Source organism: Watersipora subatra, chromosome 9, assembly GCF_963576615.1.
Source record: "Watersipora subatra chromosome 9, tzWatSuba1.1, whole genome shotgun sequence".
NCBI lineage: Eukaryota > Metazoa > Bryozoa > Gymnolaemata > Cheilostomatida > Watersiporidae > Watersipora > Watersipora subatra.
Genome location: NC_088716.1, coordinates 23,782,472 through 23,796,068, shown reverse-complemented (window position 1 = coordinate 23,796,068; position 13,597 = coordinate 23,782,472).

Sequence of the window (13,597 nt, the reverse complement as noted above, 5' to 3'; positions counted from 1 at the left end):
GCTGAGTAGTTAGCCTTTTGGCTAAAGGTGGTTGAATAAGAGCTGGTGGTTGAATAGCCCATCAGCCAACAAAGTGGGCGGAGACAAAGAATCTTCTACCTTCTAGGAAGGGTCAATCAGGACAGGCTCTTGTTTGTTTTCAGATCTTAGTCTATTACATCAGAGAAGGGCACTCTACTCTGGTCCCATTAGTGGTTATTGCATTATGAGTTAAGGCTGCACTCAAACTCTTCAAGTGTACTGAACGAATTGGAAGTTTTGTCATGGAAATTGAAGCAGATGACAAAGCATGGCAGCTTATATCACACAGTTGTATCGTTCCATTTACATGTACATTGAAACTACAAAGTAAAGTATATTTTATGACAGTCTTGCCACCTAAATATTCTCACAATATTATGCGTTACTGCTTTGTTGTGCTCTCGTTGTAAGAAAGATAAGAAAGTTTGTCAATCGAAAGCTCAATAGGATACACTGTACAAACTCAGATAAAAAGCGACAAGCTAGAGAGTGATAATATTTAGGCACAGATATTATGACTAAACATATATATGGATGTCTATGAGGCTTTTATGACATAAGATAGACCAAGATGCCGCGGGTAGGCAGGTGGCTGCAACTAGACTTATTGCCAAACTCTAATGACAACCTGGAGTCGAAAGCCTATGACCGTTGAACTATTTTAGTTTTTAAAAAACTGTAAGATGTCGCAACTGCCATATTCTAATTTATTGAATGTGTTTACCATTTATTTATTGTTCTGAGGCTGGTCACACTTTTGATTCTGGCACAAAATTATCAGAGACTTAAAAAGATTAATAGTTTTTATAGTGTTTTTAAAGAGTTAGTATAATTTTGAAAAAAATAATATTAATAAATCTTTGTTATACTTCTGTTTACTATTAATCTGTTTTTTACATCCACTTTAGCATGCTTTTGGTTTCATGAAGGCAGCTTTATAAAACCATTGAGCTAATTACTGATTTAAAGTCATCTGTTGCTATCCTAGCCTCAGAACCTTGTTACTACAACCTCCTGACGTGTCATACTCGACAAGTTATTATTGTATGGACAACTCCAACAAATAGCAATTAGTCCAAGCCAGTAAATTTACACTGGCTTTTTTAGAAGTGTTTTCCACTTCGTAAAAATGTTCTAAATAGTTAGAATGAGATTTTAAAACTACCCTGAATGTTATTCAATAGAACAAAGTCAGGCTTTTTAGTGGAAATATTAGAAAAATATTTCCTAATTTGATCAAACTTAATCGATAGTACACTTTTTGAAATGGTAACTGCGAACATGACAAAACTGTACAAATTACTTTTCTACTAAATGTATCCATTTATTTATTTATTTATTTATTTATTTATTATATAGACATGAAGAAAAACTAGTTTTTGTATTAACTTTTAACTTGCAATCTTTACGACCCTTTTTCATAGATGTATCATCTCACTTTTCTATATCATATAATTATTACTGTAGCCTGTGGTCTTTTATTTAATCCACAGATGTCTTTCCATAATTATTACTTTGTATCATTTGTAGGAGCCACCTGGTATGCTGTAAAAACAATAACATGATTTTAGTAGTTGTCTGCTCTTCATGTATTTACTGACAATCACAACTAACTCAAATATATGTGCATGTAAATGAAAAAATTCATAGCATACTTGAAATAACTTAATTGTTTAAAAAACGTATGACTTGATTGAAACATTAATCTCTAAGTTATGTTTAAATATTAATTGTAAAAAATTGAGTGCTGGTGGCGGAATAATGAATTTATATCTATGCAATTAGCCTAAACAAAAACAATAAACTGTAGTTACAGCTATAACTGCCTGTTACAGTTGCCTGTAACTGCTTAGCCTTACAGTTTTATGGCGTGAAAATAAACTTCAGAGTTGTCCACACTCTTCAACCAATTGGCAACCAGCAATATATTTCTAATCTAATACAAATTTACCCTGAACATAGAGTTGACAGTTGCTAAGTCGCATCTTTATTAAATTTTGATGCCTTAGGTTAGAGAGACGTATGAAAAAATGCATGTCTATGTAATTAACTAGAACAAAGGCTATAGACATAAATAAACTAGGCGAGCATTGTCTAGACAATAGCAAAAACTATTTGCTGTGTATATATGTCTTTATATATATTTATATATATATAAATTTATATTTATATATATTTACTATAATAGATGACTAGCAATCGCCCTTGATCTATCCGGTGCACATGGCTTAGCCATGTTAGGCCTCTTTCTATCAAAATGTCCGCCTTGGATAGGAAGCCTGCCAGTCATAGGATTTCGGTGTTCTTGGCCTTATCTTTCCATGTAAGATTCATTATACTGCGTAGTTGTCTCATCATGACTGTTCGCAGTCTCTTCACATGCGTTTGGTACACTGTCTAGGTCTCAGCTCCATATAATAGGGCTGTTAGGACTATAGCTTTGTATACCTACGCTTATCTTAGATGGTTACATGCTTGTTCCTCCACAGATGGTTTTTAACTTTTCCGAAGGAAGCACTGACAGTTCGAACACCGCGAATGACCAAGTTGTTTATCAGGTTTGGATTATTGGATAAAATACTACCTGACACCTAAAATCTGTAAATCTAATGATACTGCTTTCAAAATAAGATTCATTAATAATCAATAAGAATACAAAACAAAAAATAACAGCAATGGTGATAAAAAGTTATACAAATTTATGCGAAGTTCATTTAAAAATTATTGATTGATATTGATAAATATCAATTGATAAATTATTGATATTTTTTACTAACAAACAGCAGCTAATAGCATTCGGAACCAAAGATTTTAGAAATGTATTTAATATATAGTATATATTATATAGTATATATAGTATACAGTATATAAAAGATTTTAGAAATGTAACAGACAAACAAATTAACATAATACTAGTTTTTTATGCAATTTGTAATATTTAATCTAAATATACTTTATTATAGCATTAATCTATGTAGGAAATCATATAGAAGTAGGAAGGCAACTCCAAAATGTTTGTTGAAGCTTCACTGTATTTAATTGATCGTAGTAGAACATTTTCCTTTGCAAAAAGTATCATATGAAATCAGACCTCAACTATTATTCTCTCTACCAATACTTTCCAAAGCTTGGCAAAAGGGCGGCTGTCGAGTTGAGACTGGCCTTTGTATATTTGTTATACTAACCTAAGGTAAGATAACATTAAGATATGAAAATTAACTGTCCATATCCATTTAGTAACAGAATGCAATGCTGGCTACCGCACGCATGTATGCATCAAATTTGACAGCTTCTACCATATACTTGTCGACCTTTTCAATCTATATACGTATATATTTTTCAAAGTTTGTCGTCTGTCGTCTGTCGTCTGTTTTCGGTATGTCTAGCTATAGTTATTATTAAAATCTTGGAATAAAGAATTCGTACCAAAAAAGATTTGATCTCGAACATTCTCATTAGCCAGTCCGATGCCGTACCAATTAGGCTACAGAGATTGATATGTTTGCTAGCCGATACATGTCGCTATATGAGATCAAATACCCAACGGCTTTGCGTACTATGCAGGGTGATTGCATAACTTCATGGAGACGAATAGCTCTCATTAGTAAGCTTACTCAAACTTTGAATTTCAAACTTCAGGCTAATAGCAAGTTACAGGCAACTCTCATTACTTCCCTTTGTTTATAAGCTGATTTTTAACACCCGGGCAACACCGGGAAGCACAGCTAGTCATTACTATAATAGAAGCAGTGTCCCGTGTCTCTCTATCCGTCCACATGTGTGTTTGAAGTCACTCTTAAAGGTAGAAAAAATATGCATTTTACGAGAATCGAACCCACAACTAGTGCAATGGTTGCTCAGCATGTTGCCGCCTGCGCTGTTCTTTCACCTTTACTTATTCAGAATAATTGTACACATATTTAGTCTATGAGCTTTATTAACACAATTACCACCTTTCACAGCACGGTAGACTAGCAGGGTACATGTACTAGCTTTTGATATAATAAGAACCATGTATGTCTAAAGTCACACTGGAAGATTAAGAAAAAAGATTGCATTGTCTGGGATTTGAACTCACAACTTTCAGCATGGTAGACCAACACTATGACAACTGCACCAATCAACTGCCTAATGGTATTGCAGAATAATTGTAGGTATAGTTATTACACCTGACGATCTCACATGCTGCACTATATTACCAGTGTCTAAAAAATGCTCCTTAGATAACATTTTTTGCGAAATATCTTCTTTAATTGTTTGATTGGAAGTTTTATGGCTTTTTTATGAGAGGGTACTGTGGTGGTTCTCTGTTGCCTGCCTCAAGTTTTCTATCAGGGTTATTCTCCTTTACTCCTGGAGTCAGCGCAGAAGCCATTTACAACATTATACCCTTCTTGATAACTGCAACGAGATTTGGACCACTGAACTACTGCTTGCGAGTCCAAACTGCTAACCACTACAATACAGCTATATACTGTATATAGTATAGCTGTATATATATATATATATATATATATATATATATATATATATATATATACTAGCTGAGCTATGCTCAAGGACATACTTTGAGAAATTTGAGAAATATATATAACTTATATATATAAGTTTACATACATGGCAGGCAATAAACCACATTCAAAGCATGCAGAGAGGGTGCGCGTACAGCTCTGACAAAACAATCGAATCTTCTCCCTTTTATACTTTTACTTTCTTTTTAGGCTCCGCCCCTTTTCCTTTGCTCTACGCTTGGTGTCTCTTTCACGGTTTTCTAAGTTTTATCTCAGTAGCCTGAGCATCTTAGCAATGGCTGAGCCTTCCTCGGTTTTCTGAAGGTTTAGCCCTACAGCCGGAGTGACCAGAAGGTCGATCACTACAGCCCATATATATCACTACAGCCCATCACTACACTACTATATATATATATTGTATATATATATATATATATACAATATATATATATATATATATACAGTGAAACATGGATAACTCTCCCTCGGATATAGCGAACACATGGCTAACTCGAATGGATTTGCTTGGTCCGTTCCCACTCAATGATAAATGGCTCTATATAACTCGAACTCAACACTGTTAATTCGAACTGTTTTTGCCCAACGGCTACCGAAACGGTTGCTATCGCTTTAGAAAATCACTTTATTCCAAGCCATAGAGGTAAACCTCAACTTTTCGTAATTCATAAGCGTCGTTATTACCTCCATCGGCAAAATATTTTTGTCAACGACTTTTCTAAAGGTTTGGTGAAATTTGATTTATACTGCTATACGATGAATAGCACGGGCTAGCCGGGTCACGCGCGCAAGGATTTTCGCCACGCACATACAAAACAAAAACAGCATGTTGTTTTTGTTTTGTTTTGCGTGGCGAAAATCCTTGAGTGTGTGACCCGGCTAGCCCGTGATGAATAGTTTTCCGACGTTGATTCCGTGTTGAATCAACGTCGGAATGTTGAATGTTTAAAACGTCTTAAAACTTGTTGTAATTAAACGTATACGTTGTCTTAGCTAAAAAAAACTATTCATCGTTTGACCTAAACACAGAATACGTGTGTACATTCAATAAGTATCCATTCAAAAAGTGTGAGTGATATACAATGTACCATAAAACCTCGTAAAACTTTTAATTGAACTGCCTCGGAGTGTTGCTCTTAATGAATCCCAGGTAAAGTAAGGTAATCTTTGCATAAACTTCAAGAAAAATCGGCAAGATTGATCGTGGGTAAAACGCTCAAAAGAAAAAGATGTCTTTTCTTTTGAGCATTTCAGCAACGATCAAGTTTTGCCAATGTCAATCTGAAAAACGTCCTGGCAATAACATCACCTCAAACAACAAACCAATCTCAAGTGATAAAAAAATCTCTATACTTTTTGATAAAAACGTTTTAAACTTTACATTAGAAGCATTTAATTTGAAACAAGCCATTTGTGCTTTTGATTTATATTATAGTTTGTATATGTACATGTATCTACTAATAAATAAGTAAATACATGGACTTGTGACAGTGCTCTGATAACTTGAACGCTCTGATAATTCGAACACTTTTGCTCGGTCCCTTGAAGTTTGAGTCATCCGAGTTTCACTGTATATATATATATATAAAAATGTTTCCTCACCCCGGATACTCCGTATGGGTGGTAAATTCTGCTCTAACTCGGGTCTCCTACCAGAGACCTGGGAGTTTGAGCACTCGCCTCAAGATCTTAGCTGTTCCCAATAGCGCACTTTTCTGCAACTCACCTGAGTTGATTGTTGTTGGTAGTTGGGCAAGCCACATTTTATGCGCCGGTGTTATTGCGCCCAGTGCCCCAATGACTACTGGGATTACAGTTGTTCTTACTTTCCAGCATTTTTCAATCTCTTCTCCAAGAGGGAGATATTTCTCTACCTTTTCTTTTTCTTTGCTGGCTATATTGTAGTCATTGGGTACTGCTATATCTATTATAGTAGCTCTCTTGTTCTCCTTGTCTACCACCACTATATCTGGTTGGTTTGCTAGGACATGCTTGTCAGTTCGGATGTAGAAGTCCCAGAGGATCTTAGCGCGGTCATTTTCATTGACCTTACCAGGAGCTTCCCACCAGTGTTGTAGTTTATTAAGGCCATACTCATCGCATAGACTTCTATACACAATACCTGCGACATGATTATGCCGCTCAGTTGTATGCGTTTCCAGCTAGTTGTTTGCATCCACTGATGATGTGTTGGATGGTCTCAGGTGCATCTTTGCACAGTCTGCATCTAGGATCGTCTCTAGTGGGATAGATTTTCGTTTGGAGTTGCCTTGTTGGGAGCACTTGCTCCTGGGCTGCCATGATTAGCGACTCTGTATTGGCCGTTAGGTTTCCTTTGTTCAGCCACATATATGTCTGGCGAAGATCGCCAACCTTAGATATTTGTTGGTGGTAAGCACCATGAAGAGGTTTCGTGTGCCAGTCAATTTCCTCATCATCAGGGCGTAGGTCCGTTGTAAGAGCAGCCGATTGAAATTCAGCTAGCAACTTATCTGAAATGGCCATGGAGGCTGCATATGCTTTGATGCTTTGCTCCTTCTCTTTCACTGTCTGATGTACACTTTTGAGCCCCCTACTGCCATCTTTCCTAACAAGATACAATCTAGTAGTATCAGATTTTGGGTGAAGTTTTCCATGCATGGTCAGCAGTTTACGAGTTGCTATATCTGTTTCTTTGATGGCTTCCTCAGTCCACTTTATTATGCCTGCTGGATATCTTATTACTGGCAGTGTGTAGGTATTTATTGCCATGACTTGGTTCTTGGCATTGAGCTGGCTCCGTAAGACCTGCCGATGGCGTTTCTTGTATTCGGTAATGGCTTTGTGACGTACCTCGGCTTCGTGGTTGATGTTGCTTTGCATAATCCCCAAGTACTTGTACCCTTCTTCTATATCTTTGATGGTACCATTTGGCATTCTTAGGCCATCTGTGAGCATAGAATGGCCTTTCTTGAGAATTAGCCTTCCACATTTCTCAATACCGAAGGTCATTCCGATGTCCTTGCTGTATACCTGAGTGAGGTGTATTAGCGAATCAATGTCCCTTTCTTTGTTAGCATACAGCTTGATGTCATCCATGTAGAAGAGGTGGTTAATCTTGGTGCCACTCTTAAACTGGTACCCATATTGAGTCTCCTCCAGCATGTTGCTTAGAGGGTTTAGGCATATGCAGAAGAGCAGCGGTGATAAGGAGTCACCTTGATAGATGCCTCGCTTAATTTTTACACTCGCCAGCTTTTTGCCATTAGCCTCCAGTTCCGTCTTTCATTTGGTCATTGACATCTCGATGAATGCCACAAGAGCAGGGTGAACATTGTACATACTGAGGCACTCAAGTATCCAACTATGGGGAATTGAGTCACATGCCTTTTTGTAGTCAATCCAAGCCATGGCAAGATTGGTTTGCCTTCTCCTGCTGTCTTGACAGACCGTCCGATCCACCAGCAACTGATGTTTAGCTCCTCGGGTGTTGCGCCTAATTCCTTTCTGAGCACTGGTCATATAGTGACTCATGTGCTCTTCCAGTTTGTCTGCAACTATTCCTGAGAGCAGTTTCCAAGTGGTGGGCAAGCACGTTATTGGTCGATAGTTTTTGGGAATCGGCCCTTGCTTTGGATCTTTTATCAGAAGCACAGTTCGTCCTTTGGTCAGCCATTCTGGATGGTCACCTTGTTCTATTAGGCATTCCATCTGCTTCGCCATTCTAGTGTGAAGTGATGTCAATTTCTTCAACCAGAAGGCTTGAATCATGTCATGGCCAGGTGCTGCCCAGTTCTTCATACGCTGCACTCTGCACTTGATGTCCTCTTTGCTGATGGTGAGTCCTTGCTGAGCCACAGTGTGTTGATGGCTCTCCTTAAGCCTCTTCAGCCAATTTGAAGTGGTGTTATGAGTAGTCTCTTTCTCCCAGATGTCCTTCCAGAACTTTGAAGTGCTAGATCGGGGAGGCTCAGACATTGGCCTCTGCAGTTCACCTTTGAACTGGGAATACACTCTAGATGGATTATTGATGAACAGTTTGTTCATTCTCTTGTTATCCCGCTCTTTGGTGTACCGCTTCAGTCGTGCCGAGAGTGCTACTAGCTGCTGTTTGGCAGATCTAGAGCTTCTATTGTGGCTTCCCTTTTTGGACGCTCCAAACTGTGGTTAGATCTCTCACTGAGCCTACTAACTTTTTTGCCCAAGTCCTTGATCTTATTTTGTAGCCTCAGCTGCCAGGATGGAATGACTTGAAGCCTTGTTGGCAGTGGCTTAATATCCATCTCCTCCAAGATGACGGTTGCTGTACTGTAGATTAAGGCATTAGTTTCACTGATTGATCCAGTTGAGATCGACTCCAGTGCCAAGTTAATGTCTTCTAACAGCTTCTTAGGTATGGCCTTGCTAACTCTTCGTAGCGGTACCCTGCTTCCATAATCATTAGCAGCTGACATCTTGTTGATGATATTTTCCGCAAGCTCTCTCACCCTTGGGTGAAGGTCCAAGTGTATATATATATACATATACATATATATATATATATATATATATATATATATATATATATATATATATATATATATATATTATCTATATGTATAGATAGATATATATGTATACATGTATATATATATATTATATATGTATAATATAATGTATATACATATATATAATATATAGATATATATATATATATACATAGATATATATATATACATAGATATATATAGATATATATATATATATATATATATATACATAGATAGATATATATGTATATATAGGGATCTAGGTCTATAGGTAGAGTCTAGGGATCAGGGTCTATAGGGATCTAGGCCTGGGGTTGCCGACCCCTGGCCTAGATCACATTGTATCATCATATGTTGGAGTTGTCCTCTCAACACTATTTGTTGACTACAACGTAAACTGATGACATTGCTGGAGCACCGGCAATATGTCTGGAAACATTGCATCGGTAAAATTTTCGCATATTTCATAAAGAACCCCCGACAGTCTGTTCAATATGTACTATTTTGGTAATTGGCTGTTTTGGATTGCTTATCCTATATTTCCCGTTATGATAGTTGATGCCGGACTCGCTTTTCATTGTTTTAGCTATTCCATTGTATAATAAGAGCACTATGTAGCGAACTATTAGCCAATGTAATTTTAGATGTGTATGTGATAGTATGAACAATGTTATTGCAAACGACCAGCGTTGTATAGAGGGAGTAACGCTGACACGCTGCGATATAGCGTGTCAGTGTTATTGTCTTTTTATGTTTTTTTCTTTTGGCATGCAATGGAAAACATCATTTTTCTGGTAATTACCAGTGCCAATAGAATGTTATACGTACAACCAATTTAAATGTTAGAAACTATTAAATATTGTTAAGCTTGTCCAATTGAACGCACAAAAATGTGCTAATTTCAAACATTACCCAATTTTGTAAACCATCTCTGCTGGTTTATAGTGCCGCAATGATGGGGTACTATGAATCACTACTCTGGGCACTTCGAACATATCACGGCAGGACATCATTTTCAGTTCCTTTTGAATTGTTTTTTTTGTTAACACTACTGGTTAACATTAAGATAAATGAATATGGTTAAAACTATGCTGTTAATATTACAATTTTAAATAAATACAGTGAAATACAAAAAAGCATTATAATATCACCATAGTATTTACAGTAGAAATCCATCACTTGAAAATGAAGAAACAAATGATGAAGAACATAAATTGCTGATTAATTATAAATTTAAAAATAAATATGTTTATACATACTCTATATTATAAATTAATTGTTTATCTTCAAGTTTATTATATCTAATTTCTGTTTTTTTATAATTAGTTTATAAATTCATAATTATAAATTTAATTACAATTTATTTATAAATATTAAATTCTTTTAAAATAAGTAGTAGGTTATCTTACCTTCATGTTTAAAAGTAATTCAGTCTATGCTAAAATATTTCTTTAGATCTTTGATAGCGTTATAACTGTATTAGTCAGGTATTACTGAAAGTGGTATGGAGAGGATAACTCCAAGAGTAGATAGCTCCAACGCATATGTAAGACTAAACAAATGCTTATAAAATGCTCTACCCCACAATATATTGTTCATATATATTCAAAGAAAGAGTCTAAAAGCAATTACTAGCAAAATGAATAATGTAGTCCAACATGACTATTTATCAGGAAAATTTCCAGCTCAAATCAATATCAAAGAGCTACTGACATGTCCATGCTGTTTCAACAGCGACTGATCTACATTTTTAGGACAGTTTGTACAGCAGCACATCTTAGTTTAGATGTTGATCTGTCCGCTGATGTGCTGCTACGATTGCATACTGTAGTTTAGTATTGCTTGGGGTTACCTAAGAATCAGATAAAGATGAAACATGATCATTTAAAGAAATAAATACACATTCAAAACTATAGATGGCAGTTTATAACTTGCGGTGTTATAACAGTGTATAACTCGTTAACATAACAAGTTATACACTGCAATCTAACTGTCGTGTCAGAATTGAAGAACTTGATATAAAAACAATTTGTAAAATTTTGATTGTTGGAGCAGTGGAAACTGTGGTCTATGATGCCCTTATCAATTTGGCTCACGGTGCACATGTGACAAATTTTGACAATATACTATAAAAACTCTAATTGAACGCCATGGCGCTTTGTTTTTCAACCCTTCTTCTATGGTAGCAGTCAATTGGAGATAGCATTCAAATTGGTGGCGTTCAAAACATTGGGAAGTTAAATTTTGGCCTTTTACGGGCGTAGCGAATGCCACCTATTATACTGTGGCCTCTTTTTCTGGTGGAGCGATATTAAACCTCTTGGATGCAATGAATCTACTAACTTACCTCCAAATTGTCAAAGATCTCATTATAAATATACATTGAGAAGCCGGAAAATATCTGTACCAGTTGAAATCTATTGCTTGCAATCAACCTACGATGTTATTTATAGCTTATGTCCTGCTTTGCATTTTGTTTGAGCTTACAATTTTTATTTCATTCTAAATTTTTTGGCATATTTTTATTTTATATTTTATTTATATTCACCAATGTTGCATAAAAGACCATTGCACTCATTGATATGTTTGCTACAGTTTGCAGTCTAACTTTTTATGTTCAATAGAAGAGGAGTTACGAGCATCGATCAATTGTAAGATCAGAATGATGCTATTAAAGAATATTTTGCGCACGCTCTTCTTTAATACAGACTATTACAATAATTTTACGTTTGCAAAAACATACATATTAGTAGCTAAGGAAGCTATTGAACATACTCAATAAAAACTGTTCAGATTATCTTTGTGCAAAAGTGATAGAGCCACAAGCATAACTTAGCTTAATTTCTGAAATATTAAGGAGTGGACTATTTTCTAGACTACAAATGTTAAATGGAAACTATAGTAACACACTCTAACTCATTTGCCTAAATTTGAAAGTGAATTTAAAAATAATTTTTTCAGAAGTTATGTGATGTATAAGTTGAACTGATTTAATAATTAACAAGAATAATATAATTAATCTTTAATTGGTCTAATACTGTTAGATTGGTCTTTAATTGGTCTAATACTGTCAGATTGATCTTTAATTGGTCTAATACTGTTAGATTGATCTTTAACTAGTCTAATACTGTTAGATTAATCTTTAACTAGTCTAATACTGTTAGATTGATCTTTATTTGGTCTAATACTGTTAGATTGATCTTTAATTGGTCTAATACTGTTAGATTGATCTTTATTTGGTCTAATACTGTTAGATTGATCTTTAATTGGTCTAATACTGTTAGGTTGGTCTTTAATTGGTCTAATACTGTTAGATTAATCTTTAACTAGTCTAATACTGTTAGATTGATCTTTAATTGGTCTAATATTGTTAGATTGATCTTTAACTAGTCTAATACTGTTAGATTGATCTTTATTTGGTCTAATACTGTTAGATTGATCTTTAATTGGTCTAATACTGTTAGATTGATCTTTAATTGGTCTAATACTGTTAGATTGATCTTTAACTAGTCTAATACTGTTAGATTAATCTTTAACTAGTCTAATACTATTAGATTGATCTTTATTTGGTCTAATACTGTTAGATTGATCTTTAATTGGTCTAATACTGTTAGATTGATCTTTATTTGGTCTAATACTGTTAGATTGATCTCCAATTGGTCTAATACTGTTAGATTGGTCTTTAATTGGTCTAATACTGTTAGATTAATCTTTAACTAGTCTAATACTGTTAGATTGATCTTTATTTGGTCTAATACTGTTAGATTGATCTTTAACTAGTCTAATACTGTTAGATTGATCTTTATTTGGTCTAATACTGTTAGATTGATCTTTAATTGGTCTAATACTGTTAGATTGGTCTTTAATTGGTCTAATACTGTTAGATTAATCTTTAATTGGTCTAATACCGTAAGATTGGAACTCAAGATACTTGGAACTGTCAGCAGGTAAGTTTAATAACAACTTTGCACAGCTCTTACATGTCTGCAGTAAACTTTATACAGATAACAGCTGTAATGGATTTACACAGATACAGTAAGGTAACTCAATACACTGTACGTACAGCATGATATGAATTACTTACACCTATCATGTATTGATTTGAAACAATTTGTCCTCAATTGAATAAAATAGAACTTGATTGCGATTCTCACTTACATAGCGCTTGCTAAAGACAGTTTTAGCTGAAAGTATTTTCATTCACAAACAAAGTAGTTTGTTCTAAAGAGAGATAACATATTAACGTAAAACAAATATTTTGTTGTGGTTCTTTGACCCACTGGTCTAATATTGATATCTGGTCTGTGACATCGGAGATAAACACCGGTACAAGCACACGGATGCTGTTTGGCAACAGCCAATTTACCTAGTCAAACTTTGACCTCTGCTACCCATCAAATAAGTACACATAATCTGCTTATAAATCTGCATAACTTGAATAAAAACATTTGCTTTGAACTCATGCTTCAAGCTCATGATGTTTCAGACAAGAAAAGTATTTTTGGAATTACTTGCAGTCAATATTTTACATTAGTATTA